Raw genomic sequence first — 17,512 nt, 5'->3', positions numbered from 1 at the left:
CCCTTATGCTTGCCACTCCCAGGTCCACTGCAAAGATGATTGTCATTCTTACTACCATTACAACCGTTGCCTAATAATGGATAATGCCCTATATATACTACTTACCCCCCCCCCCCTCAAACACGGAGACGAGTTTACCACGGTTTCCACCCCTCCCTCTATACCGCAGCAACACGTATTTTTTTACCCCTTTCAGAACGCGCTCCTCGCACCACAAAGCCGCCTCTAGACGCGTGACCAATGAGCAGCGAGCTAAAACATATCGCAAATGTCAAAAATAATATAACGGGGTTAATATATATCGCGCACATGTGATATGTTTGTCATGAGGCGCAAAAAATAATTAAAAAGGGAATGCAACACGAGGACTTCCCAGGAGGTCACCGATCCTAGTACTACCCTCGCCCAAGCACGCTTAACTTCGGAGTTCTGATGGGATCCGGTGCTTTAGTGCTGGTATGATCGCATCCAACATGTTACCCCCGCCTTCGTCCCTTATGCTTGCCACTCCCAGGTCCACTGCAAAGATGATTGTCATTCTTACTACCATTACAACCGTTGCCTAATAATGGATAATGCCCTATATATACTACTTACCCCCCCCCCCCTCAAACACGGAGACGTGTTTACCACGGTTTCCACCCCTCCCTCTATACCGCAGCAACACGTATTTTTTTACCCCTTTCAGAACGCGCTCCTCGCGCCACAAAGCCGCCTCTAGACGCGTGACCAATGAGCAGCGAGCTAAAACATATCGCAAAAGTCAAAAATAATATAACGGGGTTAATATATATCGCGCACATGTGATATGTTTGTCATGAGGCGCAAAAAAAATTAAAAAGGGAATGCAACACGAGGACTTCCCAGGAGGTCACCGATCCTAGTACTACTCTCGCCCAAGCACGCTTAACTTCGGAGTTCTGATGGGATCCGGTGCTTTAGTGCTGGTATGATCGCATCCAACATGTTACCCCCGCCTTCGTCCCTTATGCTTGCCACTCCCAGGTCCACTGCAAAGATGATTGTCATTCTTACTACCATTACAACCGTTGCCTAATAATGGATAATGCCCTATATATACTACTTACCCCCCCCCCCCTCAAACACGGAGACGTGTTTACCACGGTTTCCACCCCTCCCTCTATACGGCAGCAACACGTATTTTTTACCCCTTTCAGAACGCGCTCCTCGCGCCACAAAGCCGCCTCTAGACGCGTGACCAATGAGCAGCGAGCTAAAACATATCGCAAATGTCAAAAATAATATAACGGGGTTAATATATATCGCGCACATGTGATATGTTTGTCATGAGGCGCAAAAACTAATTAAAAAGGGAATGCAACAAGAGGACTTCCCAGGAGGTCACCCATCCTAGTACTACTCTCGCCCAAGCACGCTTAACTTCGGAGTTCTGATGGGATCCGATGCTTTAGTGCTGGTATGATCGCATCCAACATGTTACCCCCGCCTTCGTCCCTTATGCTTGCCACTCCCAGGTCCACTGCAAAGATGATTGTCATTCTTACTACCATTACAACCGTTGCCTAATAATGGATAATGCCCTATATATACTACTTACTCCCCCCTCAAACACGGAGACGAGTTTACCACGGTTTCCACCCCTCCCTGTATACCGCAGCAACACGTATTTTTTTACCCCTTTCAGAACGCGCTCCTCGCGCCACAAAGCCGCCTCTAGACGCGTGACCAATGAGCAGCGAGCTAAAACATATCGCAAATGTCAAAAATAATATAACGGGGTTAATATATATCGCGCACATGTGATATGTTTGTCATGAGGCGCAAAAAATAATTAAAAAGGGAATGCAACACGAGGACTTCCTAGGAGGTCACCCATCCTAGTACTACCCTCGCCCAAGCACCCTTAACTTCGGAGTTCTGATGGGATCCGGTGCTTTAGTGCTGGTATGATCGCATCCAACATGTTACCCCCGCCTTCGTCCCTTATGCTTGCCACTCCAGGTCCACTGCAAAGATGATTGTCATTCTTACTACCATTACAACCGTTGCCTAATAATGGATAATGCCCTATATATACTACTTACCCCCCCCTCAAACACGGAGACAAGTTTACCACGGTTTCCACCCCTCCCTCTATACCGCAGCAACACGTATTTTTTTACCCCTTTCAGAACGCGCTCCTCGCGCCACAAAGCCGCCTCTAGACGCGTGACCAATGAGCAGCGAGCTAAAACATATCGCAAATGTCAAAAATAATATAACGGGGTTAATATATATTGCGCACATCTGATATGTTTGTCATGAGGCGCAAAAAATAATTAAAAAGGGAATGCAACACGAGGACTTCCCAGGAGGTCACCCATCCAAGTACTACTCTCGCCCAAGCACGCTTAACTTCGGAGTTCTGATGGGATCCGGTGCTTTAGTGCTGGTATGATCGCATCCAACATGTTACCCCCGCCTTCGTCCCTTATGCTTGCCACTCCCAGGTCCACTGCAAAGATGATTGTCATTCTTACTACCATTACAACCGTTGCCTAATAATGGATAATGCCCTATATATACTACTTACTCCCCCCCCCCTCAAACACGGAGACGAGTTTACCACGGTTTCCACCCCTCCCTCTATACCGCAGCAACACGTATTTTTTTACCCCTTTCAGAACGCGCTCCTCGCGCCACAAAGCCGCCTCTAGACGCGTGACCAATGAGCAGCGAGCTAAAACATATCGCAAATGTCAAAAATAATATAACGGGGTTAATATATATTGCGCACATGTGATATGTTTGTCATGAGGCGCAAAAAATAATTAAAAAGGGAATGCAACACGAGGACTTCCCAGGAGGTCACCCATCCAAGTACTACTCTTGCCCAAGCACGCTTAACTTCGGAGTTCTGATGGGATCCGGTGCTTTAGTGCTGGTATGATCGCATCCAAAATGTTACCCCCGCCTTCGTCCCTTATGCTTGCCACTCCCAGGTCCACTGCAAAGATGATTGTCATTCTTACTACCATTACAACCGTTGCCTAATAATGGATAATGCCCTATATATACTACTTACTCCCCCCCTCAAACACAGAGACGAGTTTACCACGGTTTCCACCCCTCCCTCTATACCCCAGCAACACGTATTTTTTTTACCCCTTTCAGAACGCGCTCCTCGCGCCACAAAGCCGCCTCTAGACGCGTGACCAATGAGCAGCGAGCTAAAACATATCGCAAATGTCAAAAATAATATAACGGGGTTAATATATATCGCGCACATGTGATATGTTTGTCATGAGGCGCAAAAAATAATTAAAAAGGGAATGCAACACGAGGACTTCCCAGGAGGTCACCCATCCTAGTACTACCCTCGCCCAAGCACCCTTAACTTCGGAGTTCTGATGGGATCCGGTGCTTTAGTGCTGGTATGATCGCATCCAACATGTTACCCCCGCCTTCGTCCCTTATGCTTGCCACTCCCAGGTCCACTGCAAAGATGATTGTCATTCTTACTACCATTACAACCGTTGCCTAATAATGGATAATGCCCTATATATACTACTTACCCCCCCCTCAAACACGGAGACGAGTTTACCACGGTTTCCACCCCTCCCTCTATACCCCAGCAACACGTATTTTTTTACCCCTTTCAGAACGCGCTCCTCGCGCCACAAAGCCGCCTCTAGACGCGTGACCAATGAGCAGCGAGCTAAAACATATCGCAAATGTCAAAAATAATATAACGGGGTTAATATATATTGCGCACATGTGATATGTTTGTCATGAGGCGCAAAAAATAATTAAAAAGGGAATGCAACACGAGGACTTCCCAGGAGGTCAGCCATCCAAGTACTACTCTCGCCCAAGCACGCTTAACTTCGGTGTTCTGATGGGATCCGGTGCTTTAGTGCTGGTATGATCGCATCCAACATGTTACCCCCGCCTTCGTCCCTTATGCTTGCCACTCCCAGGTCCACTACAAAGATGATTGTCATTCTTACTACCATTACAACCGTTGCCTAATAATGGATAATGCCCTATATATACTACTTACTCCCCCCCCCTCAAACACGGAGACGAGTTTACCACGGTTTCCACCCCTCCCTCTATACCGCAGCAACACGTATTTTTTTACCCCTTCCAGAACGCGCTCCTCGCGCCACAAAGCCGCCTCTAGACGCGTGACCAATGAGCAGCGAGCTAAAACATATCGCAAATGTCAAAAATAATATAACGGGGTTAATATATATCGCGCACATGTGATATGTTTGTCATGAGGCACAAAAAATAATTAAAAAGGGAATGCAACACGAGGACTTCCCAGGAGGTCACCCATCCTAGTACTATTCTCGCCCAAGCACACTTAACTTCGGAGTTCTGATGGGATCCGGTGCTTTAGTGCTGGTATGATCGCATCCAACATGTTACCCCCGCCTTCGTCCCTTATGCTTGCCACTCCCAGGTCCACTACAAAGATGATTGTCATTCTTACTACCATTACAACCGTTGCCTAATAATGGAAAATTCCCTATATATACTACTTACTCCCCCCTCAAACACGGAGACGAGTTTACCACGGTTTCCACCCCTCCCTCTATACCGCAGCAACACGTATTTTTTTACCCCTTTCAGAACGCGCTCCTCGCGCCACAAAGCCGCCTCTAGACGCGTGACCAATGAGCAGCGAGCTAAAACATATCGCAAATGTCAAAAATAATATAACGGGGTTAATATATACCGCGCACATGTGATATGTTTGTCATGAGGCGCCAAAAATAATTAAAAAGGGAATGCAACACGAGGACTTCCCAGGAGGTCACCAATCCTAGTACTACCCTCGCCCAAGCACGCTTAACTTCGGAGTTCTGATGGGATCCGGTGCTTTAGTGCTGGTATGATCGCATCCAACATGTTACCCCCGCCTTCGTCCCTTATGCTTGCCACTCCCAGGTCCACTGCAAAGATGATTGTCATTCTTACTACCATTACAACCGTTGCCTAATAATGGATAATGCCCTATATATACTACTTACCCCCCCCCCCCTCAAACACGGAGACGAGTTTACCACGGTTTCCACCCCTCCCTCTATACCGCAGCAACACGTATTTTTTTACCCCTTTCAGAACGCGCTCCTCGCGCCACAAAGCCGCCTCTAGACGCGTGACCAATGAGCAGCGAGCTAAAACATATCGCAAATGTCAAAAATAATATAACGGGGTTAATATATATTGCGCACATGTGATATGTTTGTCATGAGGCGCAAAAAATAATTAAAAAGGGAATGCAACACGAGGACTTCCCAGGAGGTCACCCATCCAAGTACTACTCTCACCCAAGCACGCTTAACTTCGGAGTTCTGATGGGATCCGGTGCTTTAGTGCTGGTATGATCGCATCCAACATGTTACCCCCGCCTTCGTCCCTTATGCTTGCCACTCCCAGGTCCACTGCAAAGATGATTGTCATTCTTACTACCATTACAACCGTTGCCTAATAATGGATAATGCCCTATATATACTACTTACTCCCCCCCCTCAAACACGGAGACGAGTTTACCACGGTTTCCACCCCTCCCTCTATACCGCAGCAACACGTATTTTTTTACCCCTTCCAGAACGCGCTCCTCGCGCCACAAAGCCGCCTCTAGACGCGTGACCAATGAGCAGCGAGCTAAAACATATCGCAAATGTCAAAAATAATATAACGGGGTTAATATATATCGCGCACATGTGATATGTTTGTCATGAGGCGCAAAAAATAATTAAAAAGGGAATGCAACACGAGGACTTCCCAGGAGGTCACCCATCCAAGTACTACTCTCGCCCAAGCACGCTTAACTTCGGAGTTCTGATGGGATCCGGTGCTTTAGTGCTGGTATGATCGCATCCAACATGTTACCCCCGCCTTCGTCCCTTATGCTTGCCACTCCCAGGTCCACTGCAAAGATGATTGTCATTCTTACTACCATTACAACCGTTGCCTAATAATGGATAATGCCCTATATATACTACTTACTCCCCCCCTCAAACACGGAGACGAGTTTACCACGGTTTCCACCCCTCCCTCTATACCGTAGCAACACGTATATTTTTACCCCTTTCAGAACGCGCTCCTCGCGCCACAAAGCCGCCTCTAGACGCGTGACCAATGACCAGCGAGCTAAAACATATCGCAAATGTCAAAAATAATATAACGGGGTTAATATATACCGCGCACATGTGATATGTTTGTCATGAGGCGCCAAAAACAATTAAAAAGGGAATGCAACACGAGGACTTCCCAGGAGGTCACCAATCCTAGTACTACCCTCGCCCAAGCACGCTTAACTTCGGAGTTCTGATGGGATCCGGTGCTTTAGTGCTGGTATGATCGCATCCAACATGTTACCCCCGCCTTCGTCCCTTATGCTTGCCACTCCCAGGTCCACTGCAAAGATGATTGTCATTCTTACTACCATTACAACCGTTGCCTAATAATGGATAATGCCCTATATATACTACTTACCCCCCCCTCAAACACGGAGACGAGTTTACCACGGTTTCCACCCCTCCCTCTATACCGCAGCAACACGTATTTTTTTACCCCTTTCAGAACGCGCTCCTCGCGCCACAAAGCCGCCTCTAGACGCGTGACCAATGAGCAGCGAGCTAAAACATATCGCAAATGTCAAAAATAATATAACGGGGTTAATATATATTGCGCACATGTGATATGTTTGTCATGAGGCGCAAAAAATAATTAAAAAGGGAATGCAACACGAGGACTTCCCAGGAGGTCACCCATCCAAGTACTACTCTCGCCCAAGCACGCTTAACTTCGGAGTTCTGATGGGATCCGGTGCTTTAGTGCTGGTATGATCGCATCCAACATGTTACCCCCGCCTTCGTCCCTTATGCTTGCCACTCCCAGGTCCACTGCAAAGATGATTGTCATTCTTACTACCATTACAACCGTTGCCTAATAATGGATAATGCCCTATATATACTACTTACCCCCCCCCCCTCAAACACGGAGACGAGTTTACCACGGTTTCCACCCCTCCCTCTATACCGCAGCAACACGTATTTTTTTACCCCTTCCAAAACGCGCTCCTCGCGCCACAAAGCCGCCTCTAGACGCGTGACCAATGAGCAGCGAGCTAAAACATATCGCAAATGTCAAAAATAATATAACGGGGTTAATATATATCGCGCACATGTGATATGTTTGTCATGAGGCGCAAAAATAATTAAAAAGGGAATGCAACACGAGGACTTCCCAGGAGGTCACCCATCCTAGTACTATTCTCGCCCATGCACGCTTAACTTCGGAGTTCTGATGGGATCCGGTGCTTTAGTGCTGGTATGATCGCATCCAACATGTTACCCCCGCCTTCGTCCCTTATGCTTGCCACTCCCAGGTCCACTACAAAGATGATTGTCATTCTTACTACCATTACAACCGTTGCCTAATAATGGAAAATTCCCTATATATACTACTTACTCCCCCCCTCAAACACGGAGACGAGTTTACCACGGTTTCCACCCCTCCCTCTATACCGCAGCAACACGTATTTTTTTACCCCTTTCAGAACGCGCTCCTCGCGCCACAAAGCCGCCTCTAGACGCGTGACCAATGAGCAGCGAGCTAAAACATATCGCAAATGTCAAAAATAATATAACGAGGTTAATATATAGCGCGCACATGTGATATGTTTGTCATGAGGCGCAAAAAATAATTAAAAAGGGAATGCAACACGACGACTTCCCAGGAGGTCACCCATCCTAGTACTATTCTCGCCCAAGCACGCTTAACTTCGGAGTTCTGATGGGATCCGATGCTTTAGTGCTGGTATGATCGCATCCAACATGTTACCCCCGCCTTCGTCCGTTATGCTTGCCACTCCCAGGTCCACTGCAAAGATGATTGTCATTCTTACTACCATTACAACCGTTGCCTAATAATGGATAATGCCCTATATATACTACTTACTCCCCCCCTCAAACACGGAGACGAGTTTACCACGGTTTCCACCCCTCCCTCTATACCGCAGCAACACGTATTTTTTTACCCCTTTCAGAACGCGCTCCTCGCGCCACAAAGCCGCCTCTAGACGCGTGACCAATGAGCAGCGAGCTAAAACATATCGCAAATGTCAAAAATAATACAACGGGGTTAACATATATCGCGCACATGTGATATGTTTGTCATGAGGCGCAAAAAATAATTAAAAAGGGAATGCAACACGAGGACTTCCCAGGAGGTCACCCCCTCAAACACGGAGACGAGTTTACCACGGTTTCCACCCCTCCCTCTATACCGCAGCAACACGTATTTTTTTACCCCTTTCAGAACGCGCTGCTCGCGCCACAAAGCCGCCTCTAGACGCGTGACCAATGAGCAGCGAGCTAAAACATATCGCAAATGTCAAAAATAATATAACGGGGTTAATATATATCGCGCACATGTGATATGTTTGTCATGAGGCGCAAAAAATAATTAAAAAGGGAATGCAACACGAGGACTTCCCAGGAGGTCACCCATCCTAGTACTACTCTCTCCCAAGCACGCTTAACTTCGGTGTTCTGATGGGATCCGATGCTTTAGTGCTGGTATGATCGCATCCAACATGTTACCCCCGCCTTCGTCCCTTATGCTTGCCACTCCCAGGTCCACTGCAAAGATGATTGTCATTCTTACTACCATTACAACCGTTGCCTAATAATGGATAATGCCCTATATATACTACTTACTCCCCCCCTCAAACACGGAGACGAGTTTACCACGGTTTCCACCCCTCCCTCTATACCGTAGCAACACGTATATTTTTACCCCTTTCAGAACGCGCTCCTCGCGCCACAAAGCCGCCTCTAGACGCGTGACCAATGACCAGCGAGCTAAAACATATCGCAAATGTCAAAAATAATATAACGGGGTTAATATATACCGCGCACATGTGATATGTTTGTCATGAGGCGCCAAAAACAATTAAAAAGGGAATGCAACACGAGGACTTCCCAGGAGGTCACACATCCTAGTACTACCCTCGCCCAAGCACGCTTAACTTCGGAGTTCTGATGGGATCCGGTGCTTTAGTGCTGGTATGATCGCATCCAACATGTTACCCCCGCCTTCGTCCCTTATGCTTGCCACTCCCAGGTCCACTGCAAAGATGATTGTCTATCTTACTACCATTACAACCGTTGCCTAATAATGGATAATGCCCTATATATACTACTTACCCCCCCCCCCCCTCAAACACGGAGACGAGTTTACCACGGTTTCCACCCCTCCCTCTATACCGCAGCAACACGTATTTTTTTACCCCTTTCAGAACGCGCTCCTCGCGCCAAAAAGCCGCCTCTAGACGCGTGACCAATGAGCAGCGAGCTAAAACATATCGCAAATGTCAAAAATAATATAACGGGGTTAATATATAGCGCGTACATGTGATATGTTTGTCATGAGGCGCAAAAAATAATTAAAAAGGGAATGCAACACGAGGACTTCCCAGGAGGTCACCCATCCTAGTACTATTCTCGCCCAAGCACGCTTAACTTCGGAGTTCTGATGGGATCCGGTGCTTTAGTGCTGGTATGATCGCATCCAACATGTTACCCCCGCCTTCGTTCCTTATGCTTGCCACTCCCAGGTCCACTGCAAAGATGATTGTCATTCTTACTACCATTACAACCGTTGCCTAATAATGGATAATGCCCTATATATACTACTTACCCCCCCCCCCCTCAAACACGGAGACGAGTTTACCACGGTTTCCACCCCTCCCTCTATACCCCAGCAACACGTATTTTTTTACCCCTTTCAGAACGCGCTCCTCGCGCCACAAAGCCGCCTCTAGACGCGTGACCAATGAGCAGCGAGCTAAAACATATCGCAAATCTCAAAAATAATATAACGGGGTTAATATATATTGCGCACATGTGATATGTTTGTCATGAGGCGCAAAAAATAATTAAAAAGGGAATGCAACACGAGGACTTCCCAGGAGGTCACCCATCCAAGTACTACTCTCGCCCAAGCACGCTTAACTTCGGAGTTCTGATGGGATCCGGTGCTTTAGTGCTGGTATGATCGCATCCAACATGTTACCCCCGCCTTCGTCCCTTATGCTTGCCACTCCCAGGTCCACTGCAAAGATGATTGTCATTCTTACTACCATTACAACCGTTGCCTAATAATGGATAATGCCCTATATATACTACTTACTCCCCCCCCCCCTCAAACACGGAGACGAGTTTACCACGGTTTCCACCCCTCCCTCTATACCGCAGCAACACGTATTTTTTACCCCTTTCAGAACGCGCTCCTCGCGCCACAAAGCCGCCTCTAGACGCGTGACCAATGAGCAGCGAGCTAAAACATATCGCAAATGTCAAAAATAATATAACGGGGTTAATATATATTGCGCACATGTGATATGTTTGTCATGAGGCGCAAAAAATAATTAAAAAGAGAATGCAACACGAGGACTTCCCAGGAGGTCACCCATCCAAGTACTACTCTTGCCCAAGCACGCTTAACTTCGGAGTTCTGATGGGATCCGGTGCTTTAGTGCTGGTATGATCGCATCCAAAATGTTACCCCCGCCTTCGTCCCTTATGCTTGCCACTCCCAGGTCCACTGCAAAGATGATTGTCATTCTTACTACCATTACAACCGTTGCCTAATAATGGATAATGCCCTATATATACTACTTACTCCCCCCCTCAAACACAGAGACGAGTTTACCACGGTTTCCACCCCTCCCTCTATACCCCAGCAACACGTATTTTTTTTACCCCTTTCAGAACGCGCTCCTCGCGCCACAAAGCCGCCTCTAGACGCGTGACCAATGAGCAGCGAGCTAAAACATATCGCAAATGTCAAAAATAATATAACGGGGTTAATATATATCGCGCACATGTGATATGTTTGTCATGAGGCGCAAAAAATAATTAAAAAGGGAATGCAACACGAGGACTTCCCAGGAGGTCACCCATCCTAGTACTACCCTCGCCCAAGCACCCTTAACTTCGGAGTTCTGATGGGATCCGGTGCTTTAGTGCTGGTATGATCGCATCCAACATGTTACCCCCGCCTTCGTCCCTTATTATTGCCACTCCCAGGTCCACTGCAAAGATGATTGTCATTCTTACTACCATTACAACCGTTGCCTAATAATGGATAATGCCCTATATATACTACTTACCCCCCCCCCTCAAACACGGAGACGAGTTTACCACGGTTTCCACCCCTCCCTCTATACCCCAGCAACACGTATTTTTTTACCCCTTTCAGAACGCGCTCCTCGCGCCACAAAGCCGCCTCTAGACGCGTGACCAATGAGCAGCGAGCTAAAACATATCGCAAATGTCAAAAATAATATAACGGGGTTAATATATATTGCGCACATGTGATATGTTTGTCATGAGGCGCAAAAAATAATTAAAAAGGGAATGCAACACGAGGACTTCCCAGGAGGTCACCCATCCAAGTACTACTCTCGCCCAAGCACGCTTAACTTCGGTGTTCTGATGGGATCCGGTGCTTTAGTGCTGGTATGATCGCATCCAACATGTTACCCCCGCCTTCGTCCCTTATGCTTGCCACTCCCAGGTCCACTACAAAGATGATTGTCATTCTTACTACCATTACAACCGTTGCCTAATAATGGATAATGCCCTATATATACTACTTACTCCCCCCCCCCCTCAAACACGGAGACGAGTTTACCACGGTTTCCACCCCTCCCTCTATACCGCAGCAACACGTATTTTTTTACCCCTTCCAGAACGCGCTCCTCGCGCCACAAAGCCGCCTCTAGACGCGTGACCAATGAGCAGCGAGCTAAAACATATCGCAAATGTCAAAAATAATATAACGGGGTTAATATATATCGCGCACATGTGATATGTTTGTCATGAGGCACAAAAAATAATTAAAAAGGGAATGCAACACGAGGACTTCCCAGGAGGTCACCCATCCTAGTACTATTCTCGCCCAAGCACACTTAACTTCGGAGTTCTGATGGGATCCAGTGCTTTAGTGCTGGTATGATCGCATCCAACATGTTACCCCCGCCTTCGTCCCTTATGCTTGCCACTCCCAGGTCCACTGCAAAGATGATTGTCATTCTTACTACCATTACAACCGTTGCCTAATAATGGATAATGCCCTATATATACTACTTACCCCCCCCCCCCCTCAAACACGGAGACGAGTTTACCACGGTTTCCACCCCTCCCTCTATACCGCAGCAACACGTATTTTTTTACCCCTTTCAGAACGCGCTCCTCGCACCACAAAGCCGCCTCTAGACGCGTGACCAATGAGCAGCGAGCTAAAACATATCGCAAATGTCAAAAATAATATAACGGGGTTAATATATATCGCGCACATGTGATATGTTTGTCATGAGGCGCAAAAAATAATTAAAAAGGGAATGCAACACGAGGACTTCCCAGGAGGTCACCGATCCTAGTACTACCCTCGCCCAAGCACGCTTAACTTCGGAGTTCTGATGGGATCCGGTGCTTTAGTGCTGGTATGATCGCATCCAACATGTTACCCCCGCCTTCGTCCCTTATGCTTGCCACTCCCAGGTCCACTGCAAAGATGATTGTCATTCTTACTACCATTACAACCGTTGCCTAATAATGGATAATGCCCTATATATACTACTTACCCCCCCCCCCTCAAACACGGAGACGTGTTTACCACGGTTTCCACCCCTCCCTCTATACCGCAGCAACACGTATTTTTTTACCCCTTTCAGAACGCGCTCCTCGCGCCACAAAGCCGCCTCTAGACGCGTGACCAATGAGCAGCGAGCTAAAACATATCGCAAAAGTCAAAAATAATATAACGGGGTTAATATATATCGCGCACATGTGATATGTTTGTCATGAGGCGCAAAAAAAATTAAAAAGGGAATGCAACACGAGGACTTCCCAGGAGGTCACCGATCCTAGTACTACTCTCGCCCAAGCACGCTTAACTTCGGAGTTCTGATGGGATCCGGTGCTTTAGTGCTGGTATGATCGCATCCAACATGTTACCCCCGCCTTCGTCCCTTATGCTTGCCACTCCCAGGTCCACTGCAAAGATGATTGTCATTCTTACTACCATTACAACCGTTGCCTAATAATGGATAATGCCCTATATATACTACTTACCCCCCCCCCTCAAACACGGAGACGTGTTTACCACGGTTTCCACCCCTCCCTCTATACGGCAGCAACACGTATTTTTTACCCCTTTCAGAACGCGCTCCTCGCGCCACAAAGCCGCCTCTAGACGCGTGACCAATGAGCAGCGAGCTAAAACATATCGCAAATGTCAAAAATAATATAACGGGGTTAATATATATTGCGCACATGTGATATGTTTGTCATGAGGCGCAAAAAATAATTAAAAAGAGAATGCAACACGAGGACTTCCCAGGAGGTCACCCATCCAAGTACTACTCTTGCCCAAGCACGCTTAACTTCGGAGTTCTGATGGGATCCGGTGCTTTAGTGCTGGTATGATCGCATCCAAAATGTTACCCCCGCCTTCGTCCCTTATGCTTGCCACTCCCAGGTCCACTGCAAAGATGATTGTCATTCTTACTACCATTACAACCGTTGCCTAATAATGGATAATGCCCTATATATACTACTTACTCCCCCCCTCAAACACAGAGACGAGTTTACCACGGTTTCCACCCCTCCCTCTATACCCCAGCAACACGTATTTTTTTACCCCTTTCAGAACGCGCTCCTCGCGCCACAAAGCCGCCTCTAGACGCGTGACCAATGAGCAGCGAGCTAAAACATATCGCAAATGTCAAAAATAATATAACGGGGTTAATATATATCGCGCACATGTGATATGTTTGTCATGAGGCGCAAAAAATAATTAAAAAGGGAATGCAACACGAGGACTTCCCAGGAGGTCACCCATCCTAGTACTACCCTCGCCCAAGCACCCTTAACTTCGGAGTTCTGATGGGATCCGGTGCTTTAGTGCTGGTATGATCGCATCCAACATGTTACCCCCGCCTTCGTCCCTTATTATTGCCACTCCCAGGTCCACTGCAAAGATGATTGTCATTCTTACTACCATTACAACCGTTGCCTAATAATGGATAATGCCCTATATATACTACTTACCCCCCCCCCCCCCTCAAACACGGAGACGAGTTTACCACGGTTTCCACCCCTCCCTCTATACCCCAGCAACACGTATTTTTTTACCCCTTTCAGAACGCGCTCCTCGCGCCACAAAGCCGCCTCTAGACGCGTGACCAATGAGCAGCGAGCTAAAACATATCGCAAATGTCAAAAATAATATAACGGGGTTAATATATATTGCGCACATGTGATATGTTTGTCATGAGGCGCAAAAAATAATTAAAAAGGGAATGCAACACGAGGACTTCCCAGGAGGTCACCCATCCAAGTACTACTCTCGCCCAAGCACGCTTAACTTCGGTGTTCTGATGGGATCCGGTGCTTTAGTGCTGGTATGATCGCATCCAACATGTTACCCCCGCCTTCGTCCCTTATGCTTGCCACTCCCAGGTCCACTACAAAGATGATTGTCATTCTTACTACCATTACAACCGTTGCCTAATAATGGATAATGCCCTATATATACTACTTACTCCCCCCCCCCTCAAACACGGAGACGAGTTTACCACGGTTTCCACCCCTCCCTCTATACCGCAGCAACACGTATTTTTTTACCCCTTCCAGAACGCGCTCCTCGCGCCACAAAGCCGCCTCTAGACGCGTGACCAATGAGCAGCGAGCTAAAACATATCGCAAATGTCAAAAATAATATAACGGGGTTAATATATATCGCGCACATGTGATATGTTTGTCATGAGGCACAAAAAATAATTAAAAAGGGAATGCAACACGAGGACTTCCCAGGAGGTCACCCATCCTAGTACTATTCTCGCCCAAGCACACTTAACTTCGGAGTTCTGATGGGATCCAGTGCTTTAGTGCTGGTATGATCGCATCCAACATGTTACCCCCGCCTTCGTCCCTTATGCTTGCCACTCCCAGGTCCACTGCAAAGATGATTGTCATTCTTACTACCATTACAACCGTTGCCTAATAATGGATAATGCCCTATATATACTACTTACCCCCCCCCCTCAAACACGGAGACGAGTTTACCACGGTTTCCACCCCTCCCTCTATACCGCAGCAACACGTATTTTTTTACCCCTTTCAGAACGCGCTCCTCGCACCACAAAGCCGCCTCTAGACGCGTGACCAATGAGCAGCGAGCTAAAACATATCGCAAATGTCAAAAATAATATAACGGGGTTAATATATATCGCGCACATGTGATATGTTTGTCATGAGGCGCAAAAAATAATTAAAAAGGGAATGCAACACGAGGACTTCCCAGGAGGTCACCGATCCTAGTACTACCCTCGCCCAAGCACGCTTAACTTCGGAGTTCTGATGGGATCCGGTGCTTTAGTGCTGGTATGATCGCATCCAACATGTTACCCCCGCCTTCGTCCCTTATGCTTGCCACTCCCAGGTCCACTGCAAAGATGATTGTCATTCTTACTACCATTACAACCGTTGCCTAATAATGGATAATGCCCTATATATACTACTTACCCCCCCCCCCTCAAACACGGAGACGTGTTTACCACGGTTTCCACCCCTCCCTCTATACCGCAGCAACACGTATTTTTTTACCCCTTTCAGAACGCGCTCCTCGCGCCACAAAGCCGCCTCTAGACGCGTGACCAATGAGCAGCGAGCTAAAACATATCGCAAAAGTCAAAAATAATATAACGGGGTTAATATATATCGCGCACATGTGATATGTTTGTCATGAGGCGCAAAAAAAATTAAAAAGGGAATGCAACACGAGGACTTCCCAGGAGGTCACCGATCCTAGTACTACTCTCGCCCAAGCACGCTTAACTTCGGAGTTCTGATGGGATCCGGTGCTTTAGTGCTGGTATGATCGCATCCAACATGTTACCCCCGCCTTCGTCCCTTATGCTTGCCACTCCCAGGTCCACTGCAAAGATGATTGTCATTCTTACTACCATTACAACCGTTGCCTAATAATGGATAATGCCCTATATATACTACTTACCCCCCCCCCCTCAAACACGGAGACGTGTTTACCACGGTTTCCACCCCTCCCTCTATACGGCAGCAACACGTATTTTTTACCCCTTTCAGAACGCGCTCCTCGCGCCACAAAGCCGCCTCTAGACGCGTGACCAATGAGCAGCGAGCTAAAACATATCGCAAATGTCAAAAATAATATAACGGGGTTAATATATATCGCGCACATGTGATATGTTTGTCATGAGGCGCAAAAACTAATTAAAAAGGGAATGCAACAAGAGGACTTCCCAGGAGGTCACCCATCCTAGTACTACTCTCGCCCAAGCACGCTTAACTTCGGAGTTCTGATGGGATCCGATGCTTTAGTGCTGGTATGATCGCATCCAACATGTTACCCCCGCCTTCGTCCCTTATGCTTGCCACTCCCAGGTCCACTGCAAAGATGATTGTCATTCTTACTACCATTACAACCGTTGCCTAATAATGGATAATGCCCTATATATACTACTTACTCCCCCCTCAAACACGGAGACGAGTTTACCACGGTTTCCACCCCTCCCTCTATACCGCAGCAACACGTATTTTTTTACCCCTTTCAGAACGCGCTCCTCGCGCCACAAAGCCGCCTCTAGACGCGTGACCAATGAGCAGCGAGCTAAAACATATCGCAAATGTCAAAAATAATATAACGGGGTTAATATATATCGCGCACATGTGATATGTTTGTCATGAGGCGCCAAAAATAATTAAAAAGGGAAGGCAACACGAGGACTTCCCAGGAGGTCACCCATCCTAGTACTACCCTCGCCCAAGCACGCTTAACTTCGGAGTTCTGATGGGATCCGATGCTTTAGTGCTGGTATGATCGCATCCAACATGTTACCCCCGCCTTCGTCCCTTATGCTTGCCACTCCCAGGTCCACTGCAAAGATGATTGTCATTCTTACTACCATTACAACAGTTGCCTAATAATGGATAATGCCCTATATATACTACTTACCCCCCCCCCTCAAACACGGAGACGAGTTTACCACGGTTTCCACCCCTCCCTCTATACCCCAGCAACACGTATTTTTTTACCCCTGTCAGAACGCGCTCCTCGCGCCACAAAGCCGCCTCTAGACGCGTGACCAATGAGCAGCGAGCTAAAACATATCGCAAATGTCAAAAATAATATAACGGGGTTAATATATATTGCGCACATGTGATATGTTTGTCATGAGGCGCAAAAAATAATTAAAAAGGGAATGCAACACGAGGACTTCCCAGGAGGTCACCCATCCAAGTACTACTCTCGCCCAAGCACGCTTAACTTCGGAGTTCTGATGGGATCCGGTGCTTTAGTGATGGTTATCGCATCCAACATGTTACCCCCGCCTTCGTCCCTTATGCTTGCCACTCCCAGGTCCACTGCAAAGATGATTGTCATTCTTACTACCATTACAACCGTTGCCTAATAATGGATA

At 47.3% G+C, this 17,512-nt stretch overlaps 35 non-coding genes across 35 annotated transcripts; all 35 read right to left on the bottom strand.

Moving 5' to 3' along the window:
• Positions 1 to 351: 351 nt before the first annotated feature.
• On the bottom strand, positions 352 to 470 carry LOC141023574 (5S ribosomal RNA). Its single transcript, XR_012185174.1, has one exon. It is a non-coding gene; the product is annotated as a 5S ribosomal RNA (ribosomal RNA).
• Positions 471 to 842: 372 nt separating this feature from the next.
• On the bottom strand, positions 843 to 961 carry LOC141023632 (5S ribosomal RNA). The gene has a single exon (XR_012185232.1). It is a non-coding gene; the product is annotated as a 5S ribosomal RNA (ribosomal RNA).
• Positions 962 to 1,333: 372 nt separating this feature from the next.
• LOC141023914 (5S ribosomal RNA) lies at positions 1,334 to 1,452 on the bottom strand. The gene has a single exon (XR_012185512.1). It is a non-coding gene; the product is annotated as a 5S ribosomal RNA (ribosomal RNA).
• A 369-nt stretch (positions 1,453 to 1,821) lies between these two features.
• On the bottom strand, positions 1,822 to 1,940 carry LOC141024762 (5S ribosomal RNA). The gene has a single exon (XR_012186259.1). It is a non-coding gene; the product is annotated as a 5S ribosomal RNA (ribosomal RNA).
• A 368-nt stretch (positions 1,941 to 2,308) lies between these two features.
• LOC141023856 (5S ribosomal RNA) lies at positions 2,309 to 2,427 on the bottom strand. Its single transcript, XR_012185454.1, has one exon. It is a non-coding gene; the product is annotated as a 5S ribosomal RNA (ribosomal RNA).
• Positions 2,428 to 2,800: 373 nt separating this feature from the next.
• LOC141025122 (5S ribosomal RNA) lies at positions 2,801 to 2,919 on the bottom strand. Its single transcript, XR_012186619.1, has one exon. It is a non-coding gene; the product is annotated as a 5S ribosomal RNA (ribosomal RNA).
• A 371-nt stretch (positions 2,920 to 3,290) lies between these two features.
• On the bottom strand, positions 3,291 to 3,409 carry LOC141024741 (5S ribosomal RNA). Its single transcript, XR_012186238.1, has one exon. It is a non-coding gene; the product is annotated as a 5S ribosomal RNA (ribosomal RNA).
• A 369-nt stretch (positions 3,410 to 3,778) lies between these two features.
• On the bottom strand, positions 3,779 to 3,897 carry LOC141023991 (5S ribosomal RNA). Its single transcript, XR_012185589.1, has one exon. It is a non-coding gene; the product is annotated as a 5S ribosomal RNA (ribosomal RNA).
• A 372-nt stretch (positions 3,898 to 4,269) lies between these two features.
• On the bottom strand, positions 4,270 to 4,388 carry LOC141024875 (5S ribosomal RNA). The gene has a single exon (XR_012186372.1). It is a non-coding gene; the product is annotated as a 5S ribosomal RNA (ribosomal RNA).
• Positions 4,389 to 4,757: 369 nt separating this feature from the next.
• Positions 4,758 to 4,876, bottom strand: LOC141023500 (5S ribosomal RNA). Its single transcript, XR_012185097.1, has one exon. It is a non-coding gene; the product is annotated as a 5S ribosomal RNA (ribosomal RNA).
• A 373-nt stretch (positions 4,877 to 5,249) lies between these two features.
• LOC141025074 (5S ribosomal RNA) lies at positions 5,250 to 5,368 on the bottom strand. The gene has a single exon (XR_012186571.1). It is a non-coding gene; the product is annotated as a 5S ribosomal RNA (ribosomal RNA).
• A 371-nt stretch (positions 5,369 to 5,739) lies between these two features.
• On the bottom strand, positions 5,740 to 5,858 carry LOC141023846 (5S ribosomal RNA). Its single transcript, XR_012185444.1, has one exon. It is a non-coding gene; the product is annotated as a 5S ribosomal RNA (ribosomal RNA).
• Positions 5,859 to 6,228: 370 nt separating this feature from the next.
• On the bottom strand, positions 6,229 to 6,347 carry LOC141023499 (5S ribosomal RNA). Its single transcript, XR_012185096.1, has one exon. It is a non-coding gene; the product is annotated as a 5S ribosomal RNA (ribosomal RNA).
• A 369-nt stretch (positions 6,348 to 6,716) lies between these two features.
• Positions 6,717 to 6,835, bottom strand: LOC141023836 (5S ribosomal RNA). Its single transcript, XR_012185432.1, has one exon. It is a non-coding gene; the product is annotated as a 5S ribosomal RNA (ribosomal RNA).
• A 371-nt stretch (positions 6,836 to 7,206) lies between these two features.
• Positions 7,207 to 7,325, bottom strand: LOC141024935 (5S ribosomal RNA). Its single transcript, XR_012186432.1, has one exon. It is a non-coding gene; the product is annotated as a 5S ribosomal RNA (ribosomal RNA).
• Positions 7,326 to 7,695: 370 nt separating this feature from the next.
• LOC141023928 (5S ribosomal RNA) lies at positions 7,696 to 7,814 on the bottom strand. Its single transcript, XR_012185526.1, has one exon. It is a non-coding gene; the product is annotated as a 5S ribosomal RNA (ribosomal RNA).
• A 642-nt stretch (positions 7,815 to 8,456) lies between these two features.
• Positions 8,457 to 8,575, bottom strand: LOC141024324 (5S ribosomal RNA). The gene has a single exon (XR_012185921.1). It is a non-coding gene; the product is annotated as a 5S ribosomal RNA (ribosomal RNA).
• A 370-nt stretch (positions 8,576 to 8,945) lies between these two features.
• On the bottom strand, positions 8,946 to 9,064 carry LOC141025227 (5S ribosomal RNA). The gene has a single exon (XR_012186725.1). It is a non-coding gene; the product is annotated as a 5S ribosomal RNA (ribosomal RNA).
• A 374-nt stretch (positions 9,065 to 9,438) lies between these two features.
• Positions 9,439 to 9,557, bottom strand: LOC141024183 (5S ribosomal RNA). Its single transcript, XR_012185780.1, has one exon. It is a non-coding gene; the product is annotated as a 5S ribosomal RNA (ribosomal RNA).
• A 373-nt stretch (positions 9,558 to 9,930) lies between these two features.
• On the bottom strand, positions 9,931 to 10,049 carry LOC141023824 (5S ribosomal RNA). Its single transcript, XR_012185421.1, has one exon. It is a non-coding gene; the product is annotated as a 5S ribosomal RNA (ribosomal RNA).
• Positions 10,050 to 10,422: 373 nt separating this feature from the next.
• LOC141025200 (5S ribosomal RNA) lies at positions 10,423 to 10,541 on the bottom strand. Its single transcript, XR_012186698.1, has one exon. It is a non-coding gene; the product is annotated as a 5S ribosomal RNA (ribosomal RNA).
• A 371-nt stretch (positions 10,542 to 10,912) lies between these two features.
• On the bottom strand, positions 10,913 to 11,031 carry LOC141024675 (5S ribosomal RNA). Its single transcript, XR_012186172.1, has one exon. It is a non-coding gene; the product is annotated as a 5S ribosomal RNA (ribosomal RNA).
• A 371-nt stretch (positions 11,032 to 11,402) lies between these two features.
• Positions 11,403 to 11,521, bottom strand: LOC141023605 (5S ribosomal RNA). The gene has a single exon (XR_012185205.1). It is a non-coding gene; the product is annotated as a 5S ribosomal RNA (ribosomal RNA).
• A 374-nt stretch (positions 11,522 to 11,895) lies between these two features.
• Positions 11,896 to 12,014, bottom strand: LOC141023476 (5S ribosomal RNA). Its single transcript, XR_012185073.1, has one exon. It is a non-coding gene; the product is annotated as a 5S ribosomal RNA (ribosomal RNA).
• Positions 12,015 to 12,388: 374 nt separating this feature from the next.
• Positions 12,389 to 12,507, bottom strand: LOC141023573 (5S ribosomal RNA). Its single transcript, XR_012185173.1, has one exon. It is a non-coding gene; the product is annotated as a 5S ribosomal RNA (ribosomal RNA).
• A 371-nt stretch (positions 12,508 to 12,878) lies between these two features.
• Positions 12,879 to 12,997, bottom strand: LOC141023631 (5S ribosomal RNA). The gene has a single exon (XR_012185231.1). It is a non-coding gene; the product is annotated as a 5S ribosomal RNA (ribosomal RNA).
• Positions 12,998 to 13,367: 370 nt separating this feature from the next.
• Positions 13,368 to 13,486, bottom strand: LOC141025199 (5S ribosomal RNA). Its single transcript, XR_012186697.1, has one exon. It is a non-coding gene; the product is annotated as a 5S ribosomal RNA (ribosomal RNA).
• A 370-nt stretch (positions 13,487 to 13,856) lies between these two features.
• On the bottom strand, positions 13,857 to 13,975 carry LOC141024615 (5S ribosomal RNA). The gene has a single exon (XR_012186156.1). It is a non-coding gene; the product is annotated as a 5S ribosomal RNA (ribosomal RNA).
• Positions 13,976 to 14,350: 375 nt separating this feature from the next.
• Positions 14,351 to 14,469, bottom strand: LOC141023604 (5S ribosomal RNA). Its single transcript, XR_012185204.1, has one exon. It is a non-coding gene; the product is annotated as a 5S ribosomal RNA (ribosomal RNA).
• Positions 14,470 to 14,842: 373 nt separating this feature from the next.
• LOC141023475 (5S ribosomal RNA) lies at positions 14,843 to 14,961 on the bottom strand. The gene has a single exon (XR_012185072.1). It is a non-coding gene; the product is annotated as a 5S ribosomal RNA (ribosomal RNA).
• A 371-nt stretch (positions 14,962 to 15,332) lies between these two features.
• On the bottom strand, positions 15,333 to 15,451 carry LOC141023572 (5S ribosomal RNA). Its single transcript, XR_012185172.1, has one exon. It is a non-coding gene; the product is annotated as a 5S ribosomal RNA (ribosomal RNA).
• Positions 15,452 to 15,822: 371 nt separating this feature from the next.
• On the bottom strand, positions 15,823 to 15,941 carry LOC141023630 (5S ribosomal RNA). Its single transcript, XR_012185230.1, has one exon. It is a non-coding gene; the product is annotated as a 5S ribosomal RNA (ribosomal RNA).
• Positions 15,942 to 16,312: 371 nt separating this feature from the next.
• LOC141023913 (5S ribosomal RNA) lies at positions 16,313 to 16,431 on the bottom strand. The gene has a single exon (XR_012185511.1). It is a non-coding gene; the product is annotated as a 5S ribosomal RNA (ribosomal RNA).
• A 369-nt stretch (positions 16,432 to 16,800) lies between these two features.
• LOC141023535 (5S ribosomal RNA) lies at positions 16,801 to 16,919 on the bottom strand. Its single transcript, XR_012185135.1, has one exon. It is a non-coding gene; the product is annotated as a 5S ribosomal RNA (ribosomal RNA).
• A 371-nt stretch (positions 16,920 to 17,290) lies between these two features.
• On the bottom strand, positions 17,291 to 17,407 carry LOC141024382 (5S ribosomal RNA). Its single transcript, XR_012185979.1, has one exon. It is a non-coding gene; the product is annotated as a 5S ribosomal RNA (ribosomal RNA).
• Between the last annotated feature and the right edge of the window lie 105 nt (positions 17,408 to 17,512).

Source organism: Aegilops tauschii, chromosome 5, assembly GCF_002575655.3.
Source record: "Aegilops tauschii subsp. strangulata cultivar AL8/78 chromosome 5, Aet v6.0, whole genome shotgun sequence".
Taxonomy (NCBI): domain Eukaryota; kingdom Viridiplantae; phylum Streptophyta; class Magnoliopsida; order Poales; family Poaceae; genus Aegilops; species Aegilops tauschii.
This window is presented reverse-complemented; position numbering and strand designations above follow the sequence as displayed.